At 47.8% G+C, this 14320-nt stretch overlaps 1 pseudogene; it reads right to left on the bottom strand.

Annotated features, from left to right (window-relative positions):
- Window positions 1–1865: 1865 nt before the first annotated feature.
- Window positions 1866–1985, bottom strand: LOC116271979 (annotated as a pseudogene).
- Window positions 1986–14320: the final 12335 nt, after the last annotated feature.

A 14320-nucleotide genomic window follows, 5' to 3' on the forward strand; every position in this document is an offset into this window, starting at 1 on the left:
GCCAGCCACAACCCGGGCTCCTGCTGGGGCTGCGGCGAGGCGGGAGAGGTGGGATGCTGCTACCTGGCGGTGGTGCAGTGGGGGACCCCTAGGTCCCGGGCTGCTGCGGGGGTGCAGGAGGGCGGAAAAGCGGGGAGCAGAGAGGGCGGTTAGGAAGTAAGCAGATAAAAGGGGAAGGTTAGGAAGAGTCAGAGGGCGGTTAGGAAGCAAGCAGACAAAATTCCTTCAGCACCCGGTATTCCCGGGCGGAATCCCATCCAAGTACTCACCCAGCCGACCCTGCTTAGCTTCACTAGATCAGAGGAGATCGGGCGCGTTCAGGTTGGTATGGACGTAGACCCTGACAGTGGCGCCTGACCGCCCCAAGAACTGGGTCCAATCACGCGTGCCAGACTCCAGGCGTCCCCGCCACCCCGGGGGCGCGGGGCTCGGATGGCGGACCCCGGAGCCGCTCGCCCGCACCCGGGATGGGCTGCTCTCCCCTACTACACCTGAGCACCCCGGGCCGCCGCGCTGCGCCTTCCGTCGGCCTCCTAGAGCCTCCAGCAGTAGCTGGCAGCCAAGTCCCGCGAACACCACGGCGCCGCCCTGCTGCCCAACGGGGGCGTCAGAGGCCTCCGTCCCCTGCCCAGGCTTCGGACTCTACGGGCGGCCTCCCTTCCGCCAACGCTCCAGGCCTTCCCCTGCCTCCCGAGCTCCCGAGCTTCCACCACATCTGGCCGCTCAGGACAGGGCGTCAGTGCCCAGGCCCTCTGGTCCTCCACCTTAGCGCTAAGGGATTGTTTTGGATCCCTCGCAGCCCGTCTTGCAAACAGACACCCACACACAGACACACAAAGACACAGACACACACAGCTTGAATGAGAGCAAGAGAGAGGGATGGAGACATAGAAACGGAGGGAGAGAGAGAGACAGTGATAGAGAGACAGTGAGTCAGGAGAAGGGGGGAGAGAGAGAGAGAGAGAGCAGGCGACAGAAAGAGCACGAGGTGGAGGGGGAAGAAGAAGAGAGAGGGTGACGGACCTAGAGAGCCCTAGAGCCTTGGAGAGGGAGCGTTCTGCTCCGGTAGACAGGGCCCCTTTAAGCAGGCCGGGGTAGGGTGGAGGGGGCTTGGGCTGGGCCAGAACAGGGTGGAAGGGCTAACGGAGTGACCCAAAGGAGCCCTGAGACGTATTTTTTGTTGGATTGGTTGCTTTGATGGTCCGTTTCGTAGGGCTTTTCCTTTGTTGGTTCCTCCCTGTCCTCTCGGGGCGGTGGGCCCCGAGATTTGTGGAGTGCACCCGTCCCTCTGGCGAGAGCTGTGGCGCAAAGCATGCCCACCGGGCCGAGGCCTGGGTCTGTCTCCTGTCATTGGGACTGGAGTTTATAGAAGTTGGTGGCAAAGGGATTCCGAGTGCACAGGGACAGTTTTCCTGGTGGCTGGCGAAGGCAATGTCCTTCCCCTGGGGAAAGCAGCCCATGCGTTCCGGAGCGGAGGTCTTGTCTGGTGTCTTGTGGGGCCCGCTTCCCCGCCCCTTCCCCCGGCTTGGACGGTGACAGCGGCGCCAGATGAGTGAATTGAATTCCGTGGGCGTCCCGGGAGAGGGAAGACACCCGGGACGGCAGGGAACCCAGCCCCTGCGCCTTCGAGGTTGGCTCCGGTCCGCCCCGCCCCGCGCAGCGAACTGGGCTACTGATGGGGTGGCTGCCAGGCAGAAGGGGTGGGAAGCTGCTAACCGGCGGTGCTGCAGTGGCGGATGCCCCATGAGGAGGTCCCGGGGTACCGCGGTGGCGCAGGCGGGTGGAAAAGGAGGAGCAGAGTCAGGGGGCGGTTGGGAAGCAACGGGATAAAAAGGGGAAAGAGGGAGGGAGCGGGAAGCCAAAAAAGCCTACAGCACCCGGTATTTCCAGGCGATCTCCCAGTTAAGTACTAACCAGACCTGACCCTACTTAGCTTCCAGAGATAAGACGAGATCGGGTGCGTTCAGGGTGGTATGGCCATAGACGCCTGGCAGCCCCAAGAGCTCCGCTCAGTCTTGCGCGCCCGACTCTAGACATCCCGGCAATCCCGGATCCACAGGGCTCGGATCAAGTATCCCTGAGCTGCTCGCCAGCGGCCGGGCTAGTCTGCTGTCCCCCTCTACCGGCTGCTCGCCCCTTCTACGCCGGAGCATGGTCTGCCGCAGCGCTGCGCCTTCAGCTGGTCTCCAAGAGCCTCCGCAGTCGCTGGTGGCCAGGCCAAGCTCTGAACCGCCACAGCGCCGCCCTGCTGCCGGGCGGGGGCGCCAGAGGCCTCTGTCTCCTGCACAGGCTTCGGGCTCTGGAGGTGGCCTCCCTTCAGCCAAAGCTCCAGGCCTTCCCCCAGCTCCCGAGCTCCCGAGCTTCCGAGCTTCCACCACATCCGGCCGGCTCAGGACCGGGTGTGCTCCGAGGCGTCAGGGCCCAGGGCCCAGGGCCCACGGTCCTGGTATCCCCTCCGGTCCTCTGCCTTAGCACTGAGGGATTGGTTTGGATCCCTCGCCGCCCCTCCTGCAAGGCCCCCTCTTGCCCCACCCACCCAGAGCCTCCAGGGCTGCCCAAGGGCAATCAGCCAACCCAGTCCTACGGGCGCTCTTTCTCACAACGCCTTCACCCCCGTCCCCTGTCCCGACGGGGACCCAGCCTGTGGGCAACAAGGGGGCCAGATGGGTTCTGCTTTGCCCCGCGCTGGCACCAAAGCCGGCAGCCTGATCCTGGGAGAGAGCGGCTGAGGGACAGCCAGACACAACTCACGACCACCATGAGCAAAACCACCCATTCACAGAGGAACAGCCATCAATACTGGAAGGAGGAGCAAAGAGCCAGGAGAGGGATGGAGAGATAGAAACGGAAGTAGACATGGACATGGGGGAGGAGAGAGGAGAGTAGAGAGATGGAGAGGTGGAGGGGGAAGAAGAGAAAGAAAGAGGGTGAGGGAGCTGGAGAAAGTTTATAGAGCCTTGAGAGAAAGGCCCAAGCCATAGAGAGGAGAGAAAGGGTGAGGGGAGTGGAGAGAGAGAGAGAGAGGAAGAAGAGAAAGAGAGAGGGTGAGGGATCCTAGAGAGGAGGGGCCTGTTTAGACAGGGGCCCTTTGAGCAGGCCGGTGGAGGGAAGCAAGGACATAGGAATGGAGTTTCTGGAGGTGGATGGAAGGGGAAAGGGCGGAAAGGATCCACTTGTTGCAGTGGGCCCCGAGATTTGTAGACTCTCCCGGTCCGTTTGGCCTGGCGAGAGCCCTGACGCTGAGAGTGCCCATGGGGCCTGAGGCCTGGGCCTTGGGGACCTGGAGCCACCAAGTTGTTGCAATGGGATTCCAGGTACAGTTACGTTTTCCCTCAAGGATTGCTGAAGGTGTGTCAGTCCCCGGGAAAAGCAGCATTCTGGAGCGGAGGTCTTGGCTGGCATCTGTGGGACCCGCTGCCCCGGCCCGCCCCTTCCCCCAGCTTGGACTGTAGAGGCGGTGCCGGATGAGTGAATTGAATTGCCTGGGGGTCCCGGGAGCAAGAACCTCCCAGGACTGCAGGGAGCCCGCCCCTGCGTCTTTGGGGTCCGGCCGGGCCCGCCGCTCCCGGCGCAGCGAGCCAGGCTCCTGCTGCAGCGGCGGCGGCGAGGGGGAAGAGGTGGGACGCTGCTACCTAGTGGTGCTGCAATTGTGGACACCCATGAGGAGGTCCCGGGCTGCGGCGGGGGCGCAGGCCTGCAGAAAAAGGGGAGCAGAGTTAGGGGGCGGTTGGGAAGCAGGACGATAAAAGGGGTAAACAGGGAGGGAGCAGGAAGCCAAAAAGCCTTCAGCACCCGGTATTTCTGCTGTGGGAAACTGAGGACCAGAGAGACCGATATGGGAAAACAGGAGGATGTTTATATTAAGGTACACACTGGTTCAGTGGATCCCCATTCAAAAAGCTGAGGGTTGAACAAAAACAGAGTTTGGCTTATAAAGGCTAGCATACAAGAGCAAAACAAAGGCAGTAAATCATATATTGACAGGTCACGTAATCTATAGCATAACTGATGACTTGACATAACTTGTGGTTTTTATATTAGCTGAAAAGAAAAACAAGAACTATTCTAAAGAGCATTTATCCCGGAGTTTTTCCTCAGGCTTGCTCCAGGAGGGAGGGGTGTGTTCTGGGACCTATTCCGCTGTTTTGACTCTAGGGACAGCGCTATCTTTGGTAACTGGTTCTCAGCTTAAAATTTTACAGGGCAGAGAAAATGTTCTTTTTTTAACCTTTGCCCTGGCTGTTCTTAAATCTTGGCCTTTACTTCAGGACTAGGTCACTGATATTCTGAAAGCCTCACAGTTGCTTTCTTGGTTTACGAATGTGGTACCATTGTCATTATTTTCAAATTCTGTCTCCTGGTTTCCTTCCCTTTATCGCTTTTATAAACATCTAATAGAAAGCATCACTATTATTTCCTTTGATCTTTTCTTTGAAAAGAATGTTTTTCTTTTTAGGCACAGGCTGATATTTACGCAGGAGTTTACATTAGCTGAGTTGTAGTCTGCTTAGGTCACACTGTTCTATAGCTTTATCTGACGTCTTAATATGGGTAAAGACAAGGAAGTATCAAGCAACCTCCCAGGGCATGATCGAACAAATCTGCTACCAAACTGAAAAGAGGTGAACCTTTAGCCTCCAAATGATGGAATCATATCAACCCTTTCCAGGTCTGGACTGGAACATGGGCTAATTTTCTCATTCTTGCAGTTATTTGGATAATAGCTTTTCTATTGTCATCAATTTCTAGGCAGCAATTAGTTAGATTAATCTTTCCACATACTTCTCCTTCTTGGGCTAGGAGATAGTCTAAAGCCAGTCTATTTTGATAAATGGTGTTTCTAATTTTTGTGGCCTGTTGGGCCAATAAGTCTAATGCATTTGCTATTTCATTAGTGATAATTTCAAGAACTGCTTGCAAACTTATGATGCGGTTAAGCATGTAAATTGGGGTGCGGTACCCCCATGACCTATCTTGTGCCCAGGTAACTGGCCCACAGTATTGAATTATTCTTTCAGGTGGCCAATCTGTGTCTTTCTAATCTCCTATTTTATGTCTTTTTTATGTCTACATTTCTTTGTTTCTTCCTTTAATTTCATCATAGACAGGATATCCTAAGGTTTCCTCTTGTTGCAGTGGAAGCAAAAAGAAAGACGGCCTAATTGTTCTGAGTACACAAGCTCCTGTCCATTTGGCTGGTAACTGTTGGTTGGCCCGTGGCCCACAAATCCAATAGAGACAAGAGGGTGCCTGCCAGGTATTTAGAACTTCAAGCTGATACCAGGTGTGATTTAGAGAAGAGAAACAGGAGAATGGATTTGGATGAGGTGATTTGGAACTATTTTTACCTTGCAAGAAAGTTTTTCTTAGTGTTTCATTATAATATTGCAGTACTAAACATATTAATTCTTCTACTGGGTCTGTAAAAGCTTTTCCTCAGCGAGCAACACAGTATCCCCTGATAACAGAAGCTTTTAAGAGCCAGAAGCTTGAACTTGTGGGCGTCGGTTCAGGGGAAGAGTCAGTCAGAGTTAAGTTATCTTGTGGCATTACCTCTTTTGCTTTCTAAGGCCACTGGTTTCCTATGTTAGTTCCTCCACAAACATAACATGAGGAAACACCTAGGCTGCTGGCAGTGTTTTCAGCCAGCTGAGCAAACAGGTTCTTGGCTAAAGGAGGAGGCCCTGGTAACTTCTGGTCTACATGCTTATAGAATGACTTAAAGACCTGGAATTTTTGCTGGTATGGATGGGTCCAGGTTCCTTTTTTGATACATATAGGTAGGGTATATGATAACATATAGGTCAGTTGCTGGGTACTTTCTTATGTAGACATGTATGGGGTAACCTGTAGTCCACATAGGTAAGTCTGGCTTTAGAATGGTGAAGTTTGTAGGGGTACAGGTTTTTGTTTCACAATCTGGTTTTACCGGCATTTTAGTAAGCATAATTGGCCTCTGTTGTGTGCTAGGGTGCCATGATATACAATATCTACAATCTTTTTCTGTGGTCCCAGGGGAACAAAATGGCGTTATTCTTGGTATACATACATATTTGTAGTCATTTCTATAATATCTTTCTAAAGGTAAGTTACCACAGACAAGTGAGTCTAGGTATGCTGACTGACAGACTTCAAAGTACAGAGAAGTAGGCTTTTGGTAAAAGGGAGGGACCTTGGTCTGGTTTAAGAGGGGACCTTCTTTTGACTTTGAATGAATCTCAAACTATACACCAGGTAAAAATTTAGGGTCATAGCATACATAAGGCTGGCTATCCTCTGGGACAGACTGAATAGGTGGTCTCACTGTAAGTACAAGTGCAAGTTCCTAGGTGGGTTCCAGTACACTCATAATAGGTCCAGTACAATAGAGTTCTAGTTATACTGTTCCCTGACTATGTAATATGTGTACAGTCGGGACACCCTTCTAGGGATGCTTCTTTTAGCATGGTTAAAGGGGGTAACAACAGCAAAACAGTGTATGGCATATTCATATCTAGCAAGGACAGAAGAGGTCCTTACATGGGGAAGGAGATTGAGCACAGCAACAGAACAATAGTAAAACAGTATTACAAAGAAAACTACTAGTTGTAAGATTTCTAACTGTATTTATTTGCTTTATAAGTCATCAAGCTTTGGCTGTACATAGACTAGTCAGCTTCTGGTGTGTAACTAGAGCAGGGCTTGTTGTCTCCTCAAGCTTCAGCTGTGCATAGACTGGTCAGCTTCTAATGTGACCAGAGCAGGGCAGTCGCCTTTAGCAGGAGCTTAGTCTTGTCTCTGGATCAGCTGGGTTGGGGGATCTGGGTCCTGCTGGCTGGTCTACTTGTCTTGAGCTGCCAGTTTCAGCTGACTGTGGTGGATCTAAGGCACAACACCTGCAACTTTAACAGCAGTGGGAGTGGACAAGATTATAGTATAGGGCCCATCCCATATGGGTCCTAAAGAAGTTAGACTCCACTTTTAACTTAAATGGAGTCACCAGGTTTAAAGGGGTGTGCTGGGTCTGTCAGGCTTATAGGCATTCTTTCATGTACCTAACTATGGACAACTTTGCAAGGCTGTCATTAAAGCTCTCATTTGCTTTCTTAAGGTTAATTCTCCTAGTTCATGGAGATTGCTTTTAATTTGACTTATGATTGGGGAAGGCTGACTGAACAAAATTTCACAGGGCAAATACTGAGTTTTTTTCAGTGGGGGTGCATGTGACTTGGAGGAGGAACATAGGTAAGACCTGATCCTAATGCTGATTAATTTCCTGGCAATTTTTCTTCAGAAGCTTCTTGGGTGTCTGGTTCATGCATTCAACTTTTCCTGAACTTTGTGGCTGATAGGCTGTGTGTGACTTCTATTTTATTTTTAACAGTCTTGTTAAATCTTGCACTATTTCGGCTACAACTGCGTGCCCATTGGCTGATCTTAAAGTTAAAAGCCGTCTAAACCTGGGGATAATGTCTCATAACAGTACTGTAGTCCCTTCTCGTGCTTTTTCTGTCCTGGTGGGGAAAGCCTCAACCCACCTTGAAAAGGTGAAAATAAGCACTAGCATGTACCAATAGCCCCTGGCACGGGGCAGTTCTGTAAAGTCTATAAGCAAGTTTTCACAAGGCATGGTTCCTACTTTCTGAATTCCTGGGAGCCGAGTGGGGTCCTGTTGGGGGTGGTTCTGAGCACAGGTTAAGCAATGTTCACAAATGGCTTGAGTGATGGCAGAGGGCCGTGGCACATAGAAATGGCATTTCAGTAAGATTTCTAGTGCCGTTTTTCTTATATGAGTTCCTTTATGATTTTGCTTCACAAACTTAGGAGCTAACATCTCTGGAATGGCTTCTTCTATTGAAGAGTTTCCACCACCCTCCTTCAATATATTTTCTAGCTTCCTGGGTAAACCAGGCTCTTTCATTTGGAGTATAACTTGGGTCCTCTTGGAGAGGAGGTTCTGGGAGGAGAGGCATAGCTAAGGCTTCCTCTTCAAAATGCAGTGTAATCATTGCTGCCCACTTTGCCTCTCTGTCTGCCTTTCTGTTTCCTCTGGCTTCTGGCGTTCCTGCCTTTTGGTGCCCTCTGCAGTGCATTACAGCTGCTTGTTCTGGAGCCTATACAGCCTCTGAGAGCTGTAGAATCTCTTCTTTGTACTTTATATCTTTGCCTCCAGCTGTTAAAAGTCCTCTCTCTTTGTATATAGCTTGATGTACATGCAATGTAGTAAAAGCATACTTGGAATCAATGTAAATATTGACCTTCTTGTCTTTTGCTAGCAACAGTGCTCTTGTCAGGGCTATTAATTCTGCCTTTTGAGCTGATGTTCCAGTAAGCAGAGGCTGAGCCTCTACTACTGAGCCTAATGTTACCACTGCATACCTGGCATGTCCAACCTCTTCTAGTACAAAATTACTTCATCTGTGAAGTACTTGACAACTGGGTCTCTGAGTGGTCTGTCTGTAAGATCTTTCTGACTGTAGGATACCTCATCTACTATTTTAACACAGTTATGGAGGGGAGCTCCCAGTTCGACGGGGAGCAGAGTAGCTGGGTTTAGGGTGTTCACTGCCTCTAAAGTTATGTGAGAGTATTCACATAGAAGCCTTTGGTACTGAGTCATCCTTGGGTTTGATAACCAATGATGGCCTCTTCAATCCATTAAAGTTGTAACTGAGTGTGGCACCTGCATGGATAGCTGCTGTCCTAGAGTTAATCTGCTAGCTTCTTCTGTGAACAAGACGTTGGCAGCTAATGCTTTAAGGCGAGGAGGCCATCTTCGTGCCATGGAGTCCAGTTGTTTGGATAAATATGTCGCTGGGTGAAGCCAGGATCCTATAAATTGAGTCAGAACCTCTATAGCTATTCCTTTTCGTTCATGAACATATAGAAAGAAAGGCTTAGTTATATCTGGTAGTCCTAAGGCTGGGGCCTGAGTTAAAGCTTCTTTGATCTGTTTGATTGCTATTTCCTAATTAGTTTCCCAAAGGAAGGGCTCTTTTCTCCCCGCCTTGTGGCTTCATATAACGGCTTAGTCATCAGTGAAAAAATTGGAATCCAGATATGGTAGAATCCTGCTGCCCCTAAAAATTCTATTATTTGACATTGGGTGGTCAGGGTTGGAAGCACACAAATGGCTTGCTTTCACTCATAGCCAAGCCGGTGTTCCCCGTGGCTCACTGTGAAACTTAGCTATTTAACCTCTTCCTGGCAAATTTGGGCTTTCTTTTTAGATACTTTCCTGCTTTCCATAGGAGATGGAGGTCCTGGGTTCTCTGATAACAGTCCTTTCGTGTTGGGGCCGCCAAAAGAAGGTTGTCCATGTACTGTAACAAGGTGCAGTTATCATTTAGTGGGGTATAGGCCTTGAGGTCTGAGGTTAATTCTTCCCCAAAGATTGTGGGAGAGTTTTTAAACCCTTGCAGGAGCCCAGTCCGGGTGAGCTGTGTAACTTCTTTGTCCCATTGAAATGCAAAGATAGGCTGACTAACTGGTGCCAACAGATACAAAAGAAAGCGTCCCTTTAGTCTAAGATTGTAAACCAGGTAGCACTTGCTGGAATGAGTCTCATTAAAGTATACGGGTTGGGAACTGCTGGATGAATGGTTACAATGGCCTGGTTTATGGCATGCAAGTCTAGAACTGGTCAGTACTCATCAGATCCTGCTCCTGGCAGTGGCTTTTGTATTGACAAAAGAGGAGTATTCCAGGGCAACTGGCTTTGGACTAAAATTCCATGTTTTTAGAGCCGCTCTAAGTATTTACAGTTGCCCTGTACAGCCTTTTGGGGAACTGGGTACTGATGAACCCAAACAGGATTTGGCCCTGGTTTTAATTCTACTACTATTGGTACATGATTTACAACTAACCCAGGTGGGTTGTTCTCAGCCCACACTCCAGGAGTTTCTCTAACTAACTGAAATAATAATTTTTCTTCCTCTTGTGTACAAGGTTGCATTGGTGCCTGCAATTTCTTTCTATAAAGTCTCCACTCCTCAGCCTGTGGGACAGTAAGCCTTTTTGGGAACTGGGAACTGACGAACCTGAATAGGAGTTGCTCCTGGTTTTAATACTATTGTTGCATGATTTACAGCTAACCTAGAAACAGTTTCTTTCTATAAAGTCTCCACTCCTGAGTCTATGGGACAGTAAGAGTTAGCACCATGGCCTTCGGGTGAGTTAGATTTAAAGTCATATCTCCCTGCAGGCCAAAAGTAATCTGTGCTTTCAGTTTTTGAAGTGGTCTGTCCATAACAAGAGAACTGGACAATTTGGAAGGTGTAGGAATTCATGTTGAACTTTTCGTCCTCATGTAACACACCTCCTTGACCGGCAGAATGCCCTCTTCTCTGAGACTCTAGTAGCCCCTATGATATTTGTATAGTTTTTGGATAGTGGCCTTACGGGTCGAGTTACTACAGAGTGTTCAGCCCCAGTATCTACCATAAAGTCCATCAATTAGCCTCCAACTTCTGAAGTAACCATGAGCTCCTGGAGGCCTAATGAGAAAGAGCCCAGTCTGTCCTAGTCCTCATATCTTTCAGTCCCTGCCAGTCTGATTAGATAAGTATCTCCTTCTCCTAGGGTGTGGCAACTCCTGGCCAGTTGCATCTTTGTTTCGCAGCCTTGGCCATTTTTCTCATTGCCTTCTGGGCATTCATCTTTCCAGTGTCCTTTCTTTTTGTATCACACACATTGATCCTTCTCTAGCCTTGGTCGGCTCTCCAATCCCTATCTAACTTGACCTCTTCCACGTCCATGTCTACGTCCACGTCCTCTCACATTGCTAGTCCCTCTTTCTATGAGTACTGTCACTAACAGATCAGCTTTCTTTTAAAGTCTCTGTTTGGCTTCCTTCTTTGCTTTCTGGTCACAGTTAATGTACACCTTGGTGACTACTTCTATAACTTGGGTGACATTCATGCCTGTGAAGCCTTCCAGTTTCTGAAGCTTTCACTGAATGTCACCCTGGGCCAGTCATACAAATGATGTATTCACTATAAGCTGATTTTCAACAGCCTCAGGGTGAAATGGGATGAAAAGCTGGTATGCCCCACAGAGTCTTTCATAAAACTGGCTAGGGCTCTCATCACTTCCCTGAAGCACTGTTGCCATCTTTCCTATATTGATTGCCTTTTTTTCCACCATCATGTAGCCTTTGCAGAAGTGCCTGTTGGTATCTCTGCAAACGCTGAAGCTAGGTCACATTTTCCATGTCTCATTTGGGATCTTGGTCTGAGAACTGGCCCTGAGCATATGCTTGAGCATTCACTGTGCCTACTGGTGCATTGACTTCTAGCCAGGGGAGAGCTGCCTGGGTTACTCTCCTGCACTCCTCAGTGTTAAACAGCATGAGAAGAAGCTGCCTGCAATCTGGCCATGTTGGATTGTGTGTCAGAAAGATGGACTACATCAGACTGATAAGAGTTTGGGGCTTCTCCATATAGGAGGTAGTATGATGTTAGGAGGTAGTATGATGTTTCCAGATCAGTGGTTGAAAAGGGTTGAGAGATGAAAGTCCATTGCCCCACATGGAGTTGGCCTTGGTCATAACAATAAATGCATCCTCACATCTCCCTGAGAGGTATTTGAATAGCTCAAGCATGACCAGATCTGAGACGGCCTGCTTGACTGTCTTGACTTCCTTCCCTGGCCTCCTGAGGCTCAGATCCTTTCCTTTGGGTTGAAAGTTGGCGCATGCTAGCTCCTGAATTTGGTTCCTGGGGGGCTGTGGCCTTGACAAAGGAGAGTAGGCTGCAACATATGGAAGATCAATCTCTGCTCCCTCTGGCAGCTCCTGGAAGACTGGCCCCTCTTTCTCCCTCTGGGACTTTCCCTTTAACTCTGTGTCTGCCGGCAAAGCTGCTCTTACTTCCATTTTTGGCTCGGCTTAGGCCACAAGTGTGTTGCAATTAGCTGCTAAACAGGGTTGGATCCATGCTGGTCTTGTCCGTGCAATATTTAACCTTGAGTCAATATAAGAAAATTGATCGAGATCCCCATGCTGTCCTCTGATCCCTGTCACCACCTTAAATACATGGCCAATCATCAGAGACACAACAAATAAAGAGAATTTTAGACAAATATCTCTGATGAACATCGATTCAAAAATCCTCTGTAAAATACTGGCAAACTGAATCCAGCAGCACATCAAAAACTTATACAACACGATCAAATCGGCTTCATCCCTGGGATGCAAGGCTCCTTCAACATATGCAAATCAATAAATGTAATCCATCATCATATAAACAGAACCAAAGACAAAAACCACATGATTATCTCAATAGATGCAGAAAAGGCCTTCAACAAAACTCAACCGCCCTTCATGCTAAAAACTCTCAATAAACTAGGTATTGATGGGACATATCTTAAAATAATAAGAGCCATTTATGACAAATGCACAGCCAATATCATACTGAATGGGAAAAAACTGGAGGCATTCCCTTTGAAAACTGGCACAACACAGGGATGCCCTCTCTCACCACTCCTATTCAACATACTGTTGGAAGTTCTGGACAGGGCAATCAGGCAAGAGAAAGAAATAAAGGGTATTCAATTCAGAAAAGAGGAAGTCAAATTGTCCCTGTTTGCAGATGACATGATTGTATATTTAGAAAACCCCGTTGTCTCAGCCCAAAATCTCCTTAAGCTGATAAGCAACTTCAGCAAAGTCTCTGGATACAAAATAAATGAGCAAAAATCACAAGCATTCCTATACACCAATAACAGACAAACAGAGAGCCAAATAATGAGTGAACTCCCATTCACAATTGCTTCAAAGAGAATAAAATATCTAGGAATCCAACTTACAAGGGATGTGAAGGACCTCTTCAAGGAAAAATACAAACCACTGCTCAATGAAATAAAAGAGGACACAAACAAATGGAATAACATTCCATGCTCATGGTAGGAAGAATCAATATCATGAAAATGGCCATACTGCCCAAAGTAATTTACAGATTCAATGCCATCCCCATCAAACTACCAATGACTTTCTTGAAAGAATTGGAAAAACTTCTTTAAAGTTCATATGGAACCAAAAAAGACCCCGCATTGCCAAGACAATCCTAAGCCAAAAGAACAAAGCTGGAGGCACCACGCTACCTGACTTCAAACTATACTACAAGGCTACAGTAACCAAACAGCATGATACTGGTACCAAAACAGACATATAGACCAATGGAACAGAACAGAGCCCTCAGAAATAATACCACACATCTACAACCATCTGATCTTTGACAAATTTGACAAAAACAAGAAATGGGGAAAGGATTCCCTCTTTAGTAAATCATGCTGGGAAAACTGGCTAGCCATATGTAGAAAGCTGAAACTGGATCCCTTCCTTACACCTTACACAAAAATTAATTCAAGATGGATTAAAGACTTAAATGTTAGACCTAAAGCCATAAAAACCCTAGAAGAAAACCTAGGCGATACTATTCAGGACACAGGCATGGGCAAGGACTTCACGACTAAAACACCAAAAGCAATGGTAACAAAAGCCAAAATTGACAAATGGGATCTAATTAAACTAAAAAACTTCTGCACAGCAAAAGAAACTACCATCAGAGTGAACAGGCAACCTACAGAATGGAAGAAAATTTTTGCAATCTACTCATCTGACAAAGGGCTAATATCCGGAATCTACAAAGAACTTACACAAATTTACAAGAAAAAATCTAACAACCCCATTAAAAAGTGGGTGAAGGATATGAATAGACACTTCTCAAAAGAAGACATTTATGCAGCCAACAGACACATGGAAAAATGCTCATCATCACTGGCCTTCAGAGAAATGCAAATCAAAACCACTACGAGATACCATCTCACACCAGTTAGAATGGTGATCACGAAAAAGTCAGGAAACAACAGGTGCTGGAGAGGATGTGAAGAAATAGGAACACTTTTACACTGTTGGTGGGACTATAAACTAGTTCAACCATTGTGGAAGACAGTGTGTTAATTCCTCAAGGATCTAGAACTAGAAATCCCCTTTGACCCAGCCATCCCATTACTAGGTATATATCTAAAGGATTATAAATCATGCTGCTATAGAGACACATGCACACTTATGTTTATTGTGGCACTACTCACAATAGCAAAGACTTGGAACCAACCCAAATGTCCATCAATGATAGACTGGATTAAGAAAATGTGGCACATATACACCATGGAATACTATGCAGCCGTAAGAAAGGATGGGTTCATGTCCTTTGTAGGGACATGGATGAAGCTGGAAACCATCATTCTGAGCAAACTATCGCAAGGACAGAAAACCAAACACCGCATGTTCTCACTCATAGGTGGGAATTGAACAATGAGAACAAATGGACACAGGGTGGGG

Source organism: Papio anubis, chromosome 1 (assembly GCF_008728515.1).
Source record: "Papio anubis isolate 15944 chromosome 1, Panubis1.0, whole genome shotgun sequence".
NCBI lineage: Eukaryota > Metazoa > Chordata > Mammalia > Primates > Cercopithecidae > Papio > Papio anubis.